Source organism: Triticum aestivum, chromosome 2A (genome assembly GCF_018294505.1).
Source record: "Triticum aestivum cultivar Chinese Spring chromosome 2A, IWGSC CS RefSeq v2.1, whole genome shotgun sequence".
Taxonomy (NCBI): domain Eukaryota; kingdom Viridiplantae; phylum Streptophyta; class Magnoliopsida; order Poales; family Poaceae; genus Triticum; species Triticum aestivum.
Window position 1 is genome coordinate 463,391,513 of NC_057797.1, and position 12,137 is coordinate 463,403,649.

Here is a 12,137-nt window from a genome sequence, read left to right on the forward strand (position 1 = left end):
CCTGAAATTACACGCCCGTGGTCTAGCAGGCCCACAGGACAGCGCCCCAAATTTTTTTATATTTTTTTCTTTTCTGCGTTATTTTTTCTTCTATTTATTTCTGAGTAGTTTTTTTCTTTTCTGCTATATTTATTTTCTTCTATTTATTTCTGAGTAGTTTTTTATATAGTTTTTTTCTTTTCTTCTATAGTTTTTTTCTTTTCTGCTATAGTTTTTTTCTTTTCTGCTTTTTTTCTTTTCTGCTTTATTTATTTTCTTCTATTCATTTATTTTTATATACCATGCCAAGTTAATGGTTGAAAGTTGATGGCGTGGCTTTGAATGGTGCATACTGAATGCACAAAAAGTCTGGAGTTATAATAAGTGTAAAAAAATGAAGTGCCACTTTAACAGATGAGTTCTCGTCCGAAACCCTAAAACTCCGAAAGAGATTGTCCAGTTTGTACACGAAGTGCGTCTAGTTTTTGCCGTGACCCTCTCTACTCTTTCGCACATGCTATGCGGGTGAAATGATGATATCATGCCAAGTTTCAACATTTTCATAGTTCATTTTGTAGTGATTTTCAATTTCACGGTCATTTAGCTCTCTAAACAATTAGGTAAATGACTGAAAAACATCAAATGATGTCAGAACATGTTAGATATTGATGACGTCGCTTGGAATGCTGCCTACTAAACACACAAGAAGTCCGGAGTTCAAATAAGTTTAAAAAACATTGAAGTGCCCATGTAACAGATGAGTTCTCGTCCGAAACCCTGATACTTCAAAAGAGATTGTCCAGTTTGTACACGAAGTACGTCCAGTTTTTGCCATGACCCTCTCTACTCTTTCGCACATGCTATGCGGGTGAAATGATAATACCATGCCAAGTTTCAACATTTTCACAGTTCATTTTGTAGTGATTTTCAATTTCACGGTCATTTAGCTCTCTAAACAATTAGGTAAATGACTGAAAAATAGCAAATGATGCCAGAACATGTTGGAAATTGATGACATCACTTTGAATGCTGCATACTGAACGCAAAATAAGTCCGGAGTTCAAATAAGTTTAAATAACATTGAAGTGCCCATGTAACAAATGAGTTCTCGTCCGAAACCCTGATACTCCGAAAGAGATTGTCCAGTTTGTACACAAAGTGCGTCCAGTTTTTGCCGTGACCCTGTCTACTCTTTCGCACATGCTATGCGAGTGAAATGATGATACCACGCCAAGTTTCAACATTTTCACAGTTCATTTTGTAGTGATTTTCAATTTCACGGTCATTTAGCTCTCTAAACAATTAGGTAAATGACTGAAAAACAGCAAATCATGTCAGAACATGTTGGAAATTGACGACGTCGCTTTGAACGCTGCATACTGAACGCAAAAGAAGTCCGGAGTTCAAATAAGTTTAAATAACATTGAAGTGCCCATTTAACAAATGAGTTCTCGTCCGAAACCCTGATACTCCGAAAGAGATTGTCCAGTTTGTACACGAAGTGCGTCCAGTTTTTGCCGTGACCCTCTCTACTCTTTCGTACATGCCATGCGGGTGAAAGGATGATACCATGCCAAGTTTCAACATTTTCACAGTTCATTTTGTAGTGATTTTTAATTTCACGGTCATTTAGCTCTCTAAACAATTAGGTAAATGACTGAAAACAGCAAATGATGTCAGAACATGTTGGAAATTGATGAAGTCGCTTTGAATGCTGCATACTGAACACACAAGAAGTCCGGAGTTCAAATAAGTTTAAAAAACATTGAAGTGACCATGTAACAGATGATTTCACGTCCGAAACCCTGATACTCCGAAAGAGATTGTCCAGTTTGTACATGAAGTGCGTCTAGTTTTTGTTGTGACCCTGTCTACTCTTTCGCACATGCTATGCGGGTGAAATGATGATACCATGCCAAGTTTCAACATTTTCACAGTTCATTTTGTAGTGATTTTCAATTTCATGGTCATTTAGCCCTCTAAACAATTAGGTAAATGACTGAAAAACAGTGAATGATGTCAGAACATGTTGGAAATTGACGACGTCGCTTTAAATGCTGCATACTGAACACAAAATAAGTCCGGAGTTCAAATAAGTTTAAAAAACATTGAACTGCCCGTGTAACCGATGAGTTCTCATCCAAAACCCTGATACTCCGAAAGAGATTATCCAGTTTGTATACGAAGTGCGTCTAGTTTTTGCCGTGACCCTCTCTACTCTTTCGCACATGCTATGCGGGTGAAATGATGATACCATGCCAAGTTTAAACATTTTCACAGTTCATTTTGTAGTGATTTTCAATTTCACGGTCATTTAGCTCTCTAAACAATTAGGTAAATGACTGAAAACAGCAAATGACGTCAGAACATGTTGGAAATTGATGACGTCGCTTTGAATGCTGCATACTAAACACACAAGAAGTCCGGAGTTCAAATAAGTTTAAATAACATTGAAGTGCCCATGTAACAAATGAGTTCTCGTCCGAAACCCTGATACTCCGGAAGAGATTGTCCAGTTTGTACACGAAGTGCGTCCAGTTTTTTCCGTGACCCTCTCTACTCTTTCGTACATGCCATGCGGGTGAAATGATGATACCATGCCAAGTTTCAACATTTTCACAGTTCATTTTGTAGTGATTTTTAATTTCACGGTCATTTAGCTCTCTAAACAATTAGGTAAATGACTGAAAACAGCAAATGATGTCAGAACATGTTGGAAATTGATGTCGTCGCTTTGAATGCTGCATACTGAACACACAAGAAGTCCGGAGTTCAAATAAGTTTAAAAAACATTGAAGTGCCCATGTAACAGATGATTTCTCGTCCGAAACCCTGATACTTCGAAAGAGATTGTCCAGTTTGTACATGAAGTGCGTCCAGTTTTTGCCGTGACCCTGTCTACTCTTTCGCACATGCTATGCGGGTGAAATGATGATACCATGCCAAGTTTCAACATTTTCACAGTTCATTTTGTAGTGATTTTTAATTTCACGGTCATTTAGCCCTCTAAACAATTAGGTAAATGACTGAAAAACAGTGAATGATGTCAGAACATGTTGGAAATTGATGATGTTGCTTTAAATGCTTCATACTGAACACAAAATAAGTCCGGAGTTCAAATAAGTTTAAAAAACATTGAACTGCTCGTGTAACCGATGAGTTCTCATCCGAAACCCTGATACTCCGAAAGAGATTGTCCAGTTTGTATACGAAGTGCGTCTAGTTTTTACCGTGACCCTCTCTACTCTTTCGCACATGCTATGCGGGTGAAATGATGATACCATGCCAAGTTTCAACATTTTCACAGTTCATTTTGTAGTGATTTTCAATTTCATGGTCATTAGCTCTCTAAACAATTAGGTAAATGACTGAAAACAGCAAATGATGTTAGAACATGTTGGAAATTGATGACGTCACTTTAAATGCTGCATGCTGAACACACAAGAAGTCCGGAGTTCAAATAAGTTTAAAAAACATTGAAGTGCCCATGTAACAGATGAGTCCTCGTCCGAAACCCTGATACTCCGAAAGAGATTGTCCAGTTTGTACATGAAGTGCATCCAGTTTTTGCCGTGACCCTGTCTACTCTTTGGCGCATGCTATGCGGGTGAAATGATGATACCACGCCAAGTTTCAACATTTTCACAGTTCATTTTGTAGTGATTTTCAATTTCACGGTCATTTAGCTCTCTAAACAATTAGGTAAGTGACTGAAAAACAGTAAATGATGTCAGAACATGTTGGAAATTGATGACGTTGCTTTGAATGCTGCATACTGAACGCAAAAGGAGTCCGGAGTTCAAATAAGTTTAAAAAACATTGAAGTGCCCGTGTAACAGATGAGTTCTCGTGCGAAACCCTGATACTCCGAAAGGGATTGTCCAGTTTGTACATGAAGTGCATCCAGTTTTTGCCGTGACCCTCTCTACTCTTTCGCACATGCTATGCGGGTGAAATGATGATACCATGCCAAGTTTCAACATTTTCACGGTTCATTTTGTAGTGATTTTCATTTTCACGGTCATTTAGCTCTCTAAACAATTAGGTAAATGACTGAAAAACAGCAAATGATGTCAGAACATGTTGGAAATTGATGATGTCGCTTTGAATGCTGCACACTGAACACACAAGAAGTCCGGAGTTCAAATAAGTTTAAATAACATTGAAGTGCCCATGTAACAGATGAGTTCTCGTCCGAAACCCTGATACTCCGAAAGAGATTGTCCAGTTTGTACACGAAGTGTCCATTTTTTGCCGTGACCCTCTCTACTCTTTCGCACATGCCATGCGGGTGAAATGATGATACTATGCCAAGTTTCAACATTTTCACAGTTCATTTTTTTGTGATTTTCTATTTCACGGTCATTTAGCTCTCTAAACAATTAGGTAAATGACTGAAAAATAGCAAATGATGTCAGAACATGTTGGAAATTGATGACGTCGCTTTGAATGCTGCATACTGAACACACAAGAAGTCCGGAGTTCAAATAAGTTTAAAATACATTTAAGTGCCCATGTAACAGATGAGTTCTCGTCCGAAACCCTGATACTTCGAAAGAGATTGTCCAGTTTGTACACGAAGTGCGTCCAGTTTTTGCCGTGACCCTCTCTACTCTTCCGCACATGCTATGCGGGTGAAATGATGATACCATGCCAAGTTTCAACATTCTCACAGTTCATTTTGTAGTGATTTTCAATTTCATGGTCATTTAGCTCTCTAAACAATTAGGTAAATGACTGAAAACAGCAAATGATGTCAGAACATGTTGGAAATTGATGACGTCGCTTTGAATGCTACATACTGAACACACAAGAAGTCCGGAGTTCAAATAAGTTTTTAAAAATAAAAAAGAGGTGCAATGCTGGTTAATTTGCTTCAAGCCTTTCGGAATAGTGTAGACTGCATTGCACATAGCTCAGTGCAATCTATGCTATTCCGAAAGGCTTGAAGCTAATCAACCTACAGGTGAGCATTGCGCCTCTTCGTCATTGTCTCTGCACTCACGGCTTATAAACCGCTCATACTGCCTCTCCCTTGGCGAGGTTGGACTAAAAATCAGCTTACTAAGAAACTCGAGTACCGGTTCATGCCATGAACCGGTACTAAAGGTCTTCGTGGGGCCCCAGCCTGACCACAGCCGCATTAGTACCGGTTCGTGGCATGAACCGGTACTAAAGGTTGCCCACGAACCAGTACTAATGATGTCCGCCCGCCTAGCCGTTGGAACCGGCACTAATGGTCACATTAGTGCCGGCTCAAATTCAAACCGGCACTAATGTGCTTCACATTTGACCCTTTTTCTACTAGTGGTCTTGCAGCATTAGAAGAGTGCAGATTAGTATCATATTTCAATTAACAAGCATGTTGTAGCAAAGCCTAGAGATCCTTCCCTGCGAGAAAATTATCCCGGATCTTACATTAATTTAATAAGTATCCAGTTCCGGTAGTAGTAGATCGGGATACAACACTGAGCGTCCTGTTACCGTGGACACGGCTATTCGAATAGATTACTTCCCTGCAGGGGTGCACTACTGTTACCCAACACACTCGGTTACATTTGGCCGGACACACTTGCTGGGTAATACCCGGCCTCGGGTAATTGACACGAAGCAGCGTCCTACCTAGGCTCAGCAGAGAGGTCATCACGTCGGTCTAAATCCTAAGTGCAAAGGGTTCTTGGGCTATCGCCCTTTGCACTCGTGCACGTTGCGAGGCTGGTCGGGGCCCAAGCGCGACTGTGGAAGCACCACAGACGTATCCGGCTCACCCCAACAATCAGGCCGCATCTCTGAATTGTGACGTCTGAAGAGCTTTCAGAGAAACGTACAACATAGAGGGTCCCATAACCATTATCCCACGTACTGGTAGTGCGTATAGGCCAATGGCCAACTCAGATCAAATACCCAAATCCGTTAGGCGTGTTTAGTAACTCGCGGCAACGAACAAGATCCCTGTCGTGCCGCCATAATTCCTCTCGCAGGTGCTCTCCTGGCAAGCTCGACTTCATATTTTCCCCGCGGGTACCCCTCGTGGTCGACCCGCCAGTAACAGAGGTCGAAGTAACTGTGTGTCCAAGTATCGAGAAGGAATCCGAGGAATCACCCTCGATGGGTTCCCGCTCGAGGAATTGCACGACGGAAGCTTATCAGAGGTGATGCAAGAGGAATCACCCTCGATAACTCACCACCGTATAGCTATTCTACAGAATCATCATTGGAGTGAGATACGAGGTATCACACTCGGCACTCGATGCCAGCTCGGCAGAGTCGAATAACTTAGGGGGGTGTGGTGATGTGCTGATCTCAGCCCGTTCGATCACAAGATCGGGGCTCTGGAACTAAAGCGGGGCAACTACAGCAAGGAAGAGGGGCCACAGATGGTTTACCATCCAACCTATACTAAGCAGTTTGGATACCAGGCAGGTATCAATAACAGTTTACAAGGGCAGGCTATGCATCTGAATAGGATAATTCAAAGCAGTAACAATTTCTAATGCAAGCAGGAGGGAGAAGGAATAGGCGATATAGACATGCGTCAAGGGGGTTTGCTTGCCTGGAAGCTCTGCTGAGAGAGGCTAATCGTCAATGGGCTGCTCGTCTGGAGCGTAGTCGTACTCTGTTGCGTCGGCTTCGGTCTTGGCGGCTATCGGGAGAGAAGGAGGGGGTTAAACAATAAATTCATGGCAAAAATGCAAACAATATGCATGGCATGCCTAAATGATATGTAGATGAGCTTCACTGCCTAACTAAATGATTTAGTTAATTTAGGAATTTATTTGGATTTATTTTATTAAAGTTGGGCACTATTTATTTATCAAATCCGGGTAAAAAGTTCCATGTTCACCTAGATACGAGTGATGGGCAAGCATTTTGATTACATATTCAGATTCTTCATATTTTTCTGATTATTTTACATATATAATTTATTTTCATCTCACTTACAGTTTAAAAGATATGATTTTTCAAAGTTTTAATAATATTCTTGAATTACGGATTTATTTTAATTAGAAAATCATTTAAATAATAAATGCTATGGGTACCCAGTATTGTACCCAGCCAACACACAGGGGCTGACTCGTGGGCCCTTTGACTGGTCAACAGATCCAATCAGCCACCAGTCAGCAGTGGCTGACAGGTGGGTCCCAGTGCTGACTCAGCACACACAGTCAACAATCCTCATTCGTTTGAATAGTAATGTGGGCCCCACATGTCAGTAGTTAATTTAATTAAACCGTTTTATTTAGCTCTAATTAACCAGCGCGGGGCCCAAGATCAGCGATTGTTAGGGAGTTAGTTAACCACTAATGACCCTGACGGGTGGGACCCGCAGGGTTTAAACGAGGCACGCGCCGGCGACGAGGACAGACATGGCGGCGGTGGCCGGAAATCGGCATCCGCTGACCATTTGGACGGCGGAGGGCATCTACCGAAAGCCCACGCCCGCGCGCATCCGGAGGGAGGAGCGGGAGGTCGTGGGGTCGCCGGAGCTAATGGCAGTGACGACGAGGGCGGCGGCCCGAATATGGGCGAGCTCGGATTCGTGTTTACGGCGCGTGCGGGGGCAAATTAAGGGGCTGACGGTGCTCTTCGGCGTGCGGCAAAGCGAACGAGCAACAGCGGGTGACCATTGGGTCACCGCAATGGCGCCGACGACGAGGTCTTGGCGGCAGCAGAACATCGGCCGTGACGGGATCGAGCCTACGGCTCCAATCGGCGGGGAGGAAGAGGTGGGAAGGGGCAGTTGCTCACATCAGTGATGAGGAGCAGCTCGGGGAGGCCGGGGAGCTCGCGGTGGCGCAGATCGGCGGTGAGGTCGTGCGGTGGCCGTGAGCGGAGAAGAGGTCAAATGCGGCATCGGCGTTGCTTCCCGATCTCGATCCAGTGTCGAGGGAGAAGACGTGGTCCACGCCGGAGCTCCTGGACTGGTCAGAGCGACGAATGGATGCGGATGGCCGTGGCTATGGCGAACGGCGGCGAGGGTGGCGCTCGGGCATTCACCCAAATCGAGAAGAGGGGCGATGGAGAGGGGATGTGGGCGGGCTAGGGTTAGCAGGAGGGTTTGGGGTGGTCTTTGTAGATGACCAGGGCGACAAAGGAGGCGCCAGTGTCGCCGATCGCACGGCTCTGGCGACGGTGATGGCGTCTGGAGGCGACGCGAGGGGGAGGAAGACGATGGCGGGCGTGGGTTGGGCTGAAAAGGCCACTGTAGCACTGGGCCAGTAAGTGCAAGTGGTCTTTTTCGTTTTCCCTTTTGTTTTCTTTCTATTTATTCTCTTATTCGGTTCTGCAAATTGTTTGACTAACAAATTACTTTTGTAAAATAAAAGTGTTGTTCAATTAAATACTAGATAATATTTAACACTACCAGAAATTGGTTTGGTAAAATAATTATTTCATTTGAATTTCTATTAATTAAAATGGTATTAAAATACTACTGTTTGCTACTGTTTGAGGTTGGTAGAGTCATTTAACTAATCCCACAATTGTTGATTATAATTTTATAATTTCCTTTGAATTATTTGCACTGTAATGAACATTTTTCCATTAGTGTTTGAGCAACTTGATATTCCACTTTAAATTTGAATTGCAATTTGAATAGGAATTTGAAATGAGATATGATGCAATGATGATCAAGCACTGTTAATCATGCTGACTTGGCACTATCACAAGGTGATTATTGTAGCATACTGACATGGGGTGTTACAATTCTCCTCCTCTATCAAGAATTCTCGTCCCGAGAATTAAGAGGTAGGCTGGAAGAAAGAGGGGTATTCTTCGCGAAGATGATCCTCGCGTTCCCCAGTGGCTTCATCTTCAGAATGATTCAACCACTGAACTTTGAGGAACTTGATCGACTTCTGACGAGTTCTGCGCTCAGCTTGATCAAGGATGCAGATGGGAAATTCTGGATAAGACAGATCTTCTCGCAATTCGAGCATTTCATGATCCACTGCTCGGATAGGATCCTTAAAACTGAGTCGGAGTTGTGATACATGAAAGACATCATGCACTTGAGAGAGGTTTGGCGGCAACTGCAATTGATATGCCACTTCTCCTCGACGGGCGAGAATACGGAACGAGCCGATGTAGCGAGGAGCTAACTTGCCCTTGATTCCGAACCGATGAGTACCTTTCAAAGGAGTGACACGAAGGTAAGCTTGCTCGCCAGGCTGATAGACCATTACCTTGTGCTTTCGGTCATAGTTGCTCTTCTGACGAGATTGAGCAGCTTGCAAATGTTTCCGGACAATGCGGACTTGTTCTTCAGCTTGTTGAATATTGTCCGAACCAAAGAGTGAACGTTCCCCAGTTTCTGACCAATTCAGAGGGGTCTGACACTTACGTCCATATAGAACTTCAAAGGGTGCCATCTTCAGGCTACCTTGGTAGCTATTGTTGTAAGAGAATTCGGCATACGGGAGAGATTCCTCCCATTTCTTACCGAATGAGATGATGCAAGCTCGAAGCATATCTTCAAGCACTTGGTTGACTCTTTCGACTTGACCCTGAGACTGAGGGTGAAAAGTGGTGTTAAAGGACAGATGAGTTCCCATAGCTTCCTGGAAACTATTCCAGAATCTTGAGGTGAAGAGGCTACCACGATCCGAACTGATTTCCAACGGAACACCGTGGAGTGACACAATTCTGGAAACATACAAGTCTGCTAACTGACTAGCAGTGATTGTTTCCTTGACTGGCAGAAAGTGGGCAACCTTGGAGAACTGATCAATGACGACAAAGATAGCATCATGACCCTTCTGTGATCTGGGAAAACCAGTAATGAAATCCATTTGGACTTTGTCCCATTTCCATTCAGGAATAGCAAGTGGCTGCAGAGTTCGAGTAGGCCTTTGATGTTCTACCTTGATGCGACAACAAACGTCACACTCAGCAACATAGTGAGCAATGTCCTGCTTCATACCAGGACACCGGTATCGCTGACGAATGTCCTGGTACATCTTGGTGCTACCGGGGTGAATAGACAAAGGTGTGTTGTGGGCTTCTTTCATGACATCCGAGCGCGAGTCCACATTTTTCTTTGTGGGGACCACTAGGCGGCCTTTGAAGAATAGGGCACCTTCATTATCAACATGGTAAAACGAAGAGCCTCCTGTGGAGAGATATTTCTTAATTTTTTCGACTTCAGAGTCATAGTTCTGTCTTGTCTTTATGTTGCATTTGAGGTCCGCTTCAATAACCAAGGTATTGAGATGACCCTGTGGAACAATGTGAAGATTCAACTTGTGAAGTTCTTCATACAACATAGGTTGTGTTTCCTGAACCATGAGGTTGTTGCAATAGGCCTTGCGACTCAAAGCATCGGCCATTACATTAGCCTTGCCAGGGCTGTAAGAAATATTCATGTCATAATCGGCTATTTTCTCGAGCCATCTCTGTTGACGAAGGTTCAGGTCCGGTTGGGTATACAGACACTTTAGACTTTGGTGGTCGGTGTATATCTCGCAACGATTACCAAGAGGGTAATGTTGCCACAGTTTCAGAGCATAAATTACTGCAACAAGCTCGAGATCATGTACTGGATAATTTTCCTCATGAGGACACAATTGTCACGAGGCATAAGCAATTACCTTGCGCTCTTGCATGAGGACACAACCTAATCCTTGACGAGATGCATCACAGTAAATCATGAAGTCTTTGCGAGAATCAGGGGGAGCTAGCACTGGGGCAGATGTCAACTTGTCTTTTAGCATCTGGAAACGTCCCTGACATTTGTCTGTCCACTCAAACTTAATGCCTTTGTGAAGCAGATCAGTCAGGGGCTTAGCAATCTTGGAGAAATTATGAATGAAATGGCGGCAATAACTAGCAAGTCCGAGGAAACTCCTTACTTGCTTGACATTCTTTGGAGGAGGCCAGTCAAGAATAGCCTGAACTCGTTCTGGGTTAACAGTAATGCCATCTTTGGAAATCACATGACCAAGATAGGTCACCTCAGATAACCAGAATCCACACTTAGAATACTTGGCATATAGCTGGTGCTCTCGAAGTTTCTCCAATACAAGCCGAAGATGTTCGGTGTGTTCTTCTTCATTCTTGGAGTGTATAAGGATATCATCTAATTAAACCACGATGAATTTATCGAGGTAGTCCATGAAGATATAGTTCATCAATCGAGAAAAGGTTGCTGGAGCATTAGTCAATCCGAAGGACATGACGGTGTACTCATAAGACCCATAACGAGTAACGAAGGCGGTCTTCGGAATATCCGCCTTACGAACTCGGATCTGATGATAACCCAACCTTAAGTCGATTTTAGAGAACACAGAGGATCCAGCAAGTTGGTCATAGAGATCATTGATCTGGGTGTGGCGCCCACCTGAATACCACTGTAGACAAACGGTCACCATACACACCAGCCCAGGAAATCACTCTAGCATGCGCTTTTACAACAGGTACCATGAACACAGGCATTACTGAAATATATCAGTCTTACATGATATATTACAAGGGTGATGGCAGCGAAAAAACTCTATCTAAGGCAGCAGGGTCCTGGTGCGGCTCCAATCCACAGGGATCTGACTGGGTTACTCTTCTAGCCCGCGAGCACTCCGGCTCCTCGCTAGCGAACGTCGAATCCTTAGGTGAACCTGGCCACATTGAAGGCCGCTGAGTACTTTTGAATGTACTCGCAAGCAAACCAAATAACATATCCACCAAGCAATGCAATCCATGGCATTCAAGCATGCATTTGTTATTAGAGCAATATTATTTGCCATGTTATGGCAGAAATGTCCAGCAATATTAAACATCTATTTAACATTAATTATCTTAAGTGCTTAAAGTGTTTACTATTACTGATTACCAACTTACTCTCTTTTGGGTTGTCCCACAACCCTCGAAATACTCAAGATCCATTGAGCACCTCCGAACACAAGACAAGTTCTTCCATCATTATTATCAATATTGTGGTTGATCATCCTAGAGAGGTCTAAACGGACTGTCCAATACCATGGATGCGGCTATTTGAATAGATTTTACACTCTGCAGAGGTTGTGCACTTTACCCACACCATGGAGCTCCTGGCCTCGTACTCCCATTCGGGTGGACCGGGGTTGCTCCAACAAAACCTGCCGGACCCGTGACTCCTCCATCGTACCACTGACAATCATACCCTCCAAGGGTCATGCGTTGGGTGG